Source organism: Coturnix japonica, chromosome 19 (assembly GCF_054131305.1).
Source record: "Coturnix japonica strain WE chromosome 19, WE-NBRP24, whole genome shotgun sequence".
In the NCBI taxonomy this organism is placed as follows: Eukaryota; Metazoa; Chordata; class Aves; order Galliformes; family Phasianidae; genus Coturnix; species Coturnix japonica.
In genome coordinates, this window is record NC_140681.1 from 13,141,446 (window position 1) to 13,149,064 (window position 7,619).

Here is a 7,619-nt window from a genome sequence, read left to right on the forward strand (position 1 = left end):
GGTCGTGCTGGTGTTGACACATGTAGGGAATGAAGAGAGCATGGATCCATGCTGAGCTCTTCTGATTTCTCCCAAGTGTCTGCGCATCTAAGAGGAAAGGCACATTTTCCCAAGTAGCTGTTTCCATGTGCAACTACTTGGTGTGTGCACCTGAATTCAAATAATGACATGCTTCAAGCAGACATCCAGCTTCATGTGTGTTTGCAATACTCTGCTGAGTCACAGATTTCTGTTGAAAAGCCACCTTCAGCAACAAATGTTTACACTTAACAAAGCAGAATAGAGTTTTGATCTCCTCTTACGCTTTTAGAATGACCTCATTTACTACTACCCTTCATTATTTGTGCAAGGTATTTATCTAACTGTGCACACACAGCACCGGAGGAGATTCAACGTTACCAGTGGACACGTTTTTCTAAACGTCTGTGTGTCCCTTAAAGGGTTTAATTCACCATAGATCCCGATAAGGATACAGTGTCTGAAGCAAACTGGTCTGTGCTGTTCCTGCAGAAGCAGCAGGAAGTGTGCAGCAGGAAGCATTTTTTCACTCTCAGGGTTTACATTGTCTCTAGAAGGCCTTGCTAAAGCTGCGGCTGCATCTGCTGGGCTGGGGTTTGATCAGCACCAAAGCTGGAGTGAGACCTGTGGGGCTCTGCTGCTCTGCAATACTCATAGAGGCCATAACGGGATTTCTAGCTCACAGAAACTGTATTCTCCCAAACTGTGTTTATGGAAACTTTGTTATTCTGAAGGAGTAAAATTCTTTATCTTCGGGAGAACACTTAGATTGAAAAGTCCACATAATTATTTTTCTCCTACGTAATTTGCAATATTGCCATCTCAAATGAATAAACTGAAATGGCTCTACAGCTCAGTTCTGCTTCCCCTTTCATTTCTGATGATTTAATTTTTGTGTTTGCTTCCACAGAACAATTCACCTTCATTCTTGTCTGAACTCAGTCATCGAAGTTGAAAATGTTCCCAGTTGTGTGTGTTCTCTGTGTGCTGCTGCATGGAGCACAGGCTTTGGGAGAGGGAAAACTATGTTAGTTTACTAAGAAAGAAAACCAAAACCAAAACCCAAAAACCTCAGAAGAACTTCATTATTTAGTAATAATCCTTTTGCATCAGAAAGAAAATAATAATAATAATAAAGTGATGCAGGAACTAGTGTAATATTGGCAATACTGAACCAAAATCTGATGATTTACACTGAATAGCATCCTGACACAAACAAATCACACGGAGCACTTCCAGCACAGCAAACCCCAGTGTCAAACTCTGCCCTTCCACACGTGAGCGGGCATCATCATGTTGAAAGAACAGTAACGGGCTGGGAAAGCAAAAACCCCTCCCGAGCATCCTGGGGGTGAGGTCACAGCTGGTGCAGTGACGCAGCTGAAGGCCCGGGCTGTGCCTTGCAGCTCGCACTGGCAGCCTATGGGCAGAGCTTCCCTGGTGCGGTTGTCTGGGGAATGTCAGTGCAAGTCAGTGTGGTACAAGCTGGGGAATCTGTGCACAGAGATAGCGCTTGGGGCTTGATTTTGAAAGCGGCTCCAAGGGTTCTTAGCTATGAAAGTGCGTTTCTTTTCTCCCTCCCCCTTCGGAACAAAACGCTGGTGGCAAATGTTCATCACCTGTTTGTCGGCTTCTCCCACCCCGCGCGCTGTGAGAGGACGGGGAAGCAGAAAAATGAAAATCAAACAAACTGAGCAAATGCGGGGAAAAGGGGCTCGGGTTACCGGGCAGCGGGGACAGGGGAAAAAGCTAACGCGGCCTGGAGGAAAATGATATCTTCTCGTGTTGTGTGAGCAATAACTCGCAAAATGGGGAAGCAGTTTAATGTCGGTGTTCGGAATATTTGGGGTAACTATCTCTTGCTCAGATCAAGGAATACTTGATCTCATTAACTAGCATTAGAACCCGGTGAGATCTGGCAGCATACCACGCCTTTGTCAACTGTCATGCTAATACCTCGTTTTAAGCGAGTGCTCGGCCTTTTTTTTTATATACCCTTTCAAATGCGCATTTTTGCCATACCAGCCCGATGGCATTCTAAACGCTAAGAAGCCTCAGATTTTTTTCCCCCTTTCTTTCTAATACAAGGAGGAAGCACAGATGAGGCTGCAACTGTAGCAAGAAGCAAGTAATGACAACAAAGAGAACAAGCTCACGGAATTCTTTCTGTTATCGGATTAGGAAAAAAAAACCCTTGCAGCCCTCCCAGAATGGTAATTCCACTTCAGGAGTGATCAATATTAGCTTTCTATTTATAGAACACCTTTCATTGGGAGGCCGTGCAGTGTTTATAAATTAATAAACACATGTGCAAGAATCCCATCATCCATTATTAACACCTCGGCACTTTCAGATGATGAGAGACAATGATTATTTTTAGCGCTGAAAGTTTATGACAGAATGACAAAACTACTTTTTGTTTCCCATTCTCTCTGCCCTGCAATTCAGCTGTTTCAGTGCTGCAATGGCACTATAGCTGAATGAAAGGACACACTCTAGGGTAAATAGTTCTGCAAAAGTCCATAGGTCACACTGAAAGTAACGCCTCCTATTAATTTCAGTGGAGACTACAATAATACAAAGAGCACAATAACACTGTTTGATAGAGTAAATTCTCAGCTATAAAACACGATTTTTCAACATACTCATCACCATTTGCTGTGTATTTTTACCAGTGATGAACAGGAGCCTGTGAAAACTTCCTTAACTCTGAGTCAACACACATGAACATCTCCAGTCCCTCTGCTACTGCTGCCCAGAGGCCAATAATTTTTCCTTGTGTGGTTCAGTTCCTACAGCTCAGCCTTCACCTTCAGATCCCAGCAGCAGTGACCACTGCTCCTGAAGGCACTGTGTCTTTGAATGCCACAGTTCCCATAGTGGGAGGAATTCACCTGGAGAGAGCTCCTTCCCTTAAGAACATCTTGAGATGCTCAGACGGACTATTTCCATTATTTTGGGAATACACAACATATATTGAAACACAATGTAAATAACACTGTTAGTGCGTCTCAAATTCCAGTTCCATTCGTTTAAGAGCAAAACAAAGAGAAAGCTTTTAATGGAAGGCAAACCAGAAAATAACCCCAAAAGGAGAAGTGAAGAGAAAGGTGGCATTTGAATTACATTTACAGCATCATTCAAGTGACAGAATTGAAACATGGCTGCAAAGTCCTTCAGACCTGTGATCTCTGCAAGGTTTGGGATCTTGCTGTAAACCAGCTTATTCTGTAGGAAGTATGGACATTTGGAGGGAAGAATGTTGTATTAATAAATGCTTAAGCGTATAATCTTATCAAAGCAATACATTTAGGCCTCAGTCTTAGAGCCAGATCAGCGTGTACCTACACCTCTGTGTGTGAGCTCAGGGCTGGGCTTTGGATATGAAAAATTTCTCATTATTTGACAAATTGTGTCAGTTGGTAAATAGCATGGGTGGCTTCATTCTTAGTTTTGCCATAGCATAAGAAGTGGAAAGAAGTAGTTTATAAACTGAGAGTGAGAAGACTGGAAGCCCAGACTAATCAAGGAAGAGAGTGGATTAACAGATCCCTAGATCTGACCCTTGATATTCAGAGTAAAGGCCGGGTGATAGCAGAGAGGACAATCTGGAAAGTTACAACAAAAGTTTAGGGCCTCTGCTCCTGATAGCAGAGCACATTTGGGGCAGAAAGTCTGACTCCAGGATCTTCAGTTTATTCTTCTTTTTTTTTCCACAGCTTATGTTTCACCCGTGTGTTTCTTTTCATTCCCCGCACAGTACAGAATGTGCACGCTTGGAGTTTGCTTCTGTTTTCAGTCCTGAGGGAAGAGCTGCTGTGTCACAAGCCCTCCTCTCCTCCAGCTGCATCACTCCAATGAAAAACATTACTTCTCCATGCAAATCTTTATTCTCATTCGGTCACCGCAGTGGTGCCCTGCTGCTCGCATTACTAATGTTATATACACTATCAACCAACTTATGTGCACTTAAAAAATTGACAGTAAGATCCCAAAGACCTTTTACCCATTAGTTATAAGAAAAGAGGACATACACTTCACCATGTGCTCTCATTTTGAAAAGGAAATATTCTGAACAAAGTACAGGAATAAAACCAGAGGTTGAGCAAAATGAGCTGGAGAAAGTGATGTATTTTTGCTGAGAAATCTACATGCTATTGAACAAGCTTCTGTTTACATGTCTTCTCCTACACTACATGTGCTTGTGATAAATGAAAAGAAACGGCGTGTCATGCTTCAAGTCTGTTAAAGTTCATACTCAGTGAAAACAAAATCAAGGTCAAATAGAAAATCTTTAATAGCTGTACTGTCAGTGTGCCTCACAGGACTCGAATCTAAGTGTTTATACAGACAGGATGTATAAAATACTGGAAGAAAAAAAATCTGCAGCTTCTTTCTCATTATAAAAATAAACTGTTCTGTGTTACATTCGCTGCTGATAAAGTTAACTAGACCTACAAATTTCAGTCGTGTGAAAAACCCTTAGAAATACAAATGCATTTTTAAATAATGCAGTACTTTGGCCTAAAATGCACAGGGGGTGGGGGAGAACAAAACCACAACCCCCCAAGCTGCTGCTGCTGACAGAGGGAGGCTGGTAACTGAATCTGCACCGAGGAGATAGCTGCTAATGCAAGAGCAGGGCACATTCTTGGGGGGGAGGGAGCCTTGTGCATGGCTGCAGCACAAAGTCGCTCCATGGATTATCTGATGTTGCAAGAACCTGATTGCTTGCAGCTTTCTCATCACTGTCTCATCTGTGTCTTCATTTAGTAAACCTAATCATGTGAGCATGTTAGTCAAATCTGAGACCGTGCCTAACTACCAAACTGCCCCTGCAGCAGGCGTTTCCTGTAAACACACCACTGTGTGCTTCTGCAGAGGCAAAAACATGAGAATCATCTGACACGATTGGATTTTCTTTTAGTCGTTGCTGAAATAATGCTGAAAGACGTAATTTGTGTGAAGGGGAAATTCAAAAACAAGCCACAGAACACTGATAAAGCTTTCTCATCAGTCTGTCTCTTTTCTACTCTCAGCAGAATATCTTGCAAGCAGTTCATGAACAGTTCTGTAAGCAAAGGAGGAAAATGATCCCGATTTTACAAACAGAAATTGTGGTGCATAAATGAATGCTGCAGAATTTTGTATTCAAACTCATGGCACAAAATCATCTTAGAAAAGATTTTTGCAATTTCTTCCCCAGCTATGAGCCATTAAGTTACTCTCTGAATGTGTTTTTGAGCTTATCTCCTTAAAGGTGAAAACACTGCATATTTACTTTATTTATCCATTCATGCCAGCATGTGGAGAGTTTCGTATAATGGCTTGATTGCTTGAGCAGGGCTTTTTTTTGTTGTTTGTTGTTTTTTTATTAACCTGCCCGTCTTTGTGTGCCTGGTGAGACAACTTGCCTAAGATCACACAGAAAGTCTGTGGCCTCACTGGGACTGAGCCCAGATCCCCCAAATCCCACTTGTGCCCTAACCACACTGCACTCCGTATTTAATAGCTGCTTACATGTGATTCTAAAATGAGAGAGCTCCAGTGCAAAAGAATGAAGCTTGGCTGATCTCCCGCTCCCAGGTATTGCCTGGATATTTTGCTGCTCAGATCAGTTATTTTAAACAAACACCCATGCTAACTCTCGAAAGACTTAAATTTAGGTAAAGGCTTCCTGTTGCTTGGTCAGCTCTGTTTTCATTCTCTCTGACAGCCAGTGTTTTCTCATGTGCAGCAGAGCAGCGCTTGAACCAGTTTACAGGACTTTTAGCACGATTTTTTTTTTTAAAAGAATGTCAATTTACATAATGTAATTCCAAAGCACAGAAATGCAAATGTAAGTGCAATAGGAGTTTTGGGACCCAAACGAAACATTTCAACTTTCAGCAGTGTTATTTTATTTTTTTTCCTGTTGTTATGGAGCAGATTATCACAATTTTGGGCTTGCTGCCTGGTTCCAAAGTCTAGTTTGGAGTTGGGTTTAATATTGCAGACTGTGCAGTGACATACAGTGCAATACAGAAAACACAGCTCTGTCAGCCTTCCCTATGTGTTTGTTGTCCAGTTTTTTACTCCATACACGATATACCACGTGCTCAAGGTTGTCCAGAAAAGCAGCAAATGTCCCCAGCACAAAACAAACATAAGGAGAAAATATAAGATTTATTTTTACAAGTTGGCCCTTGTCTCATATCAACCATCTCCAGTGCCATGAGCATAAATCATGGGGGTCATTGTGGCTAATCCGTAAAAATAAATGGGATGTTTTCAGTTCAGTCATGTGATGTGATGTTATACATTGCATTTTGAGGAAAGAAAAAAAAAAAAGTTTAGAGATACGCCGAGCCTCTCATTCTTTTTCCTTAAACACTCCTTTTACCTTCTTATGTTTTCCATGGTGCTATCATATCTCAGTGGATAAAAACAACACGGCTTCTGTGTTCTCTGTTTAACCATGTTTACAGTCACCCAGAGCGCTGGCTCCAGTGGAACACCCCGTGGCTTTAAGGAGGTCAGCACACTTCACCTGGAAGAGCAGACTACTTCAAAAAGGGGCGAAAAATGAAAGGAGGGGAAAGTAATGAGTGTTAGTATGTCATGAGAACAACAAATACTGTAAAATGGGACTCAGTGAGCTTTGCAGGAGGCAGAGCTGGAGGCTGAAAGGAAAGGCAGAAGAGTTTGTTTGTTTGTTTAAAGTTTTTGGGCACTGAACTCGCTTCCAGTCTTCTGCATAAGGACTTTTAAATGATAAAATCTGCACTTTTAGCAGTCATGGCTTTTAAAGGAATCACATGACTCAGAACACTGAGTATAGCAAAACTAGTAACTCACACCCACCCTCATTGAAATTCGGCTTTGTTCTTTCTGCCTTGCTGCCAATGAAAATAATCGATACTGAAACGCACATGCAAGTCCCACTGAAGTTGCTGCTCTTGTGCTTCGCCCTGGGAGTGTTTGTGGGATCAGGTTTGGTTACATAGTACACATTAATGTGCAGCAACTTACAAAGAATGAGAAGCTCTTGCAATAAAGTGTAATATTTTGCATGTGTGAACAGACATCTTGTTCAGACCCATCATTCTGTAAAAATCACACCTAAACAGATCAACTAAAAATGCTCATTGTGCAACAGCCACTGCAACGATTCCCTCCCGTATCAATCAGGGCCAAAACCTAATGCCTCAAACCTATACAGAAGCACATTAAGGCAAAGCCCTGGTCTCAGTTTGCACTGCACATTCACAGAGGTATTTTAACTGTCAGGAAACTAGTAAGGGTGCAGCATCTCCCTGTATGACTAATTGAAGGTCACAGACAGAGAAATTCTAAAAGTTTGGCCTTATATGCTGTGGTCTTTTCATTAAAAGAATTCCATTTCAGGCTGGTGTGATGCAAGACTCAAATTTACCAACAAAGATATTTCGTCTTCCAGGACAGCGTGGTGAATATATTGCCACATTCGGAAAGTTCTTTGATTAATCTTTGTATGACATAGGAGTGACCTCAATCACAACCAGGGTAGTGTTGTTCATTTTAGGTTGGGAGAGGTTTGAGGGGGGGAGGAGGGGAAAAACACCAATTAAACCAACTTGAAC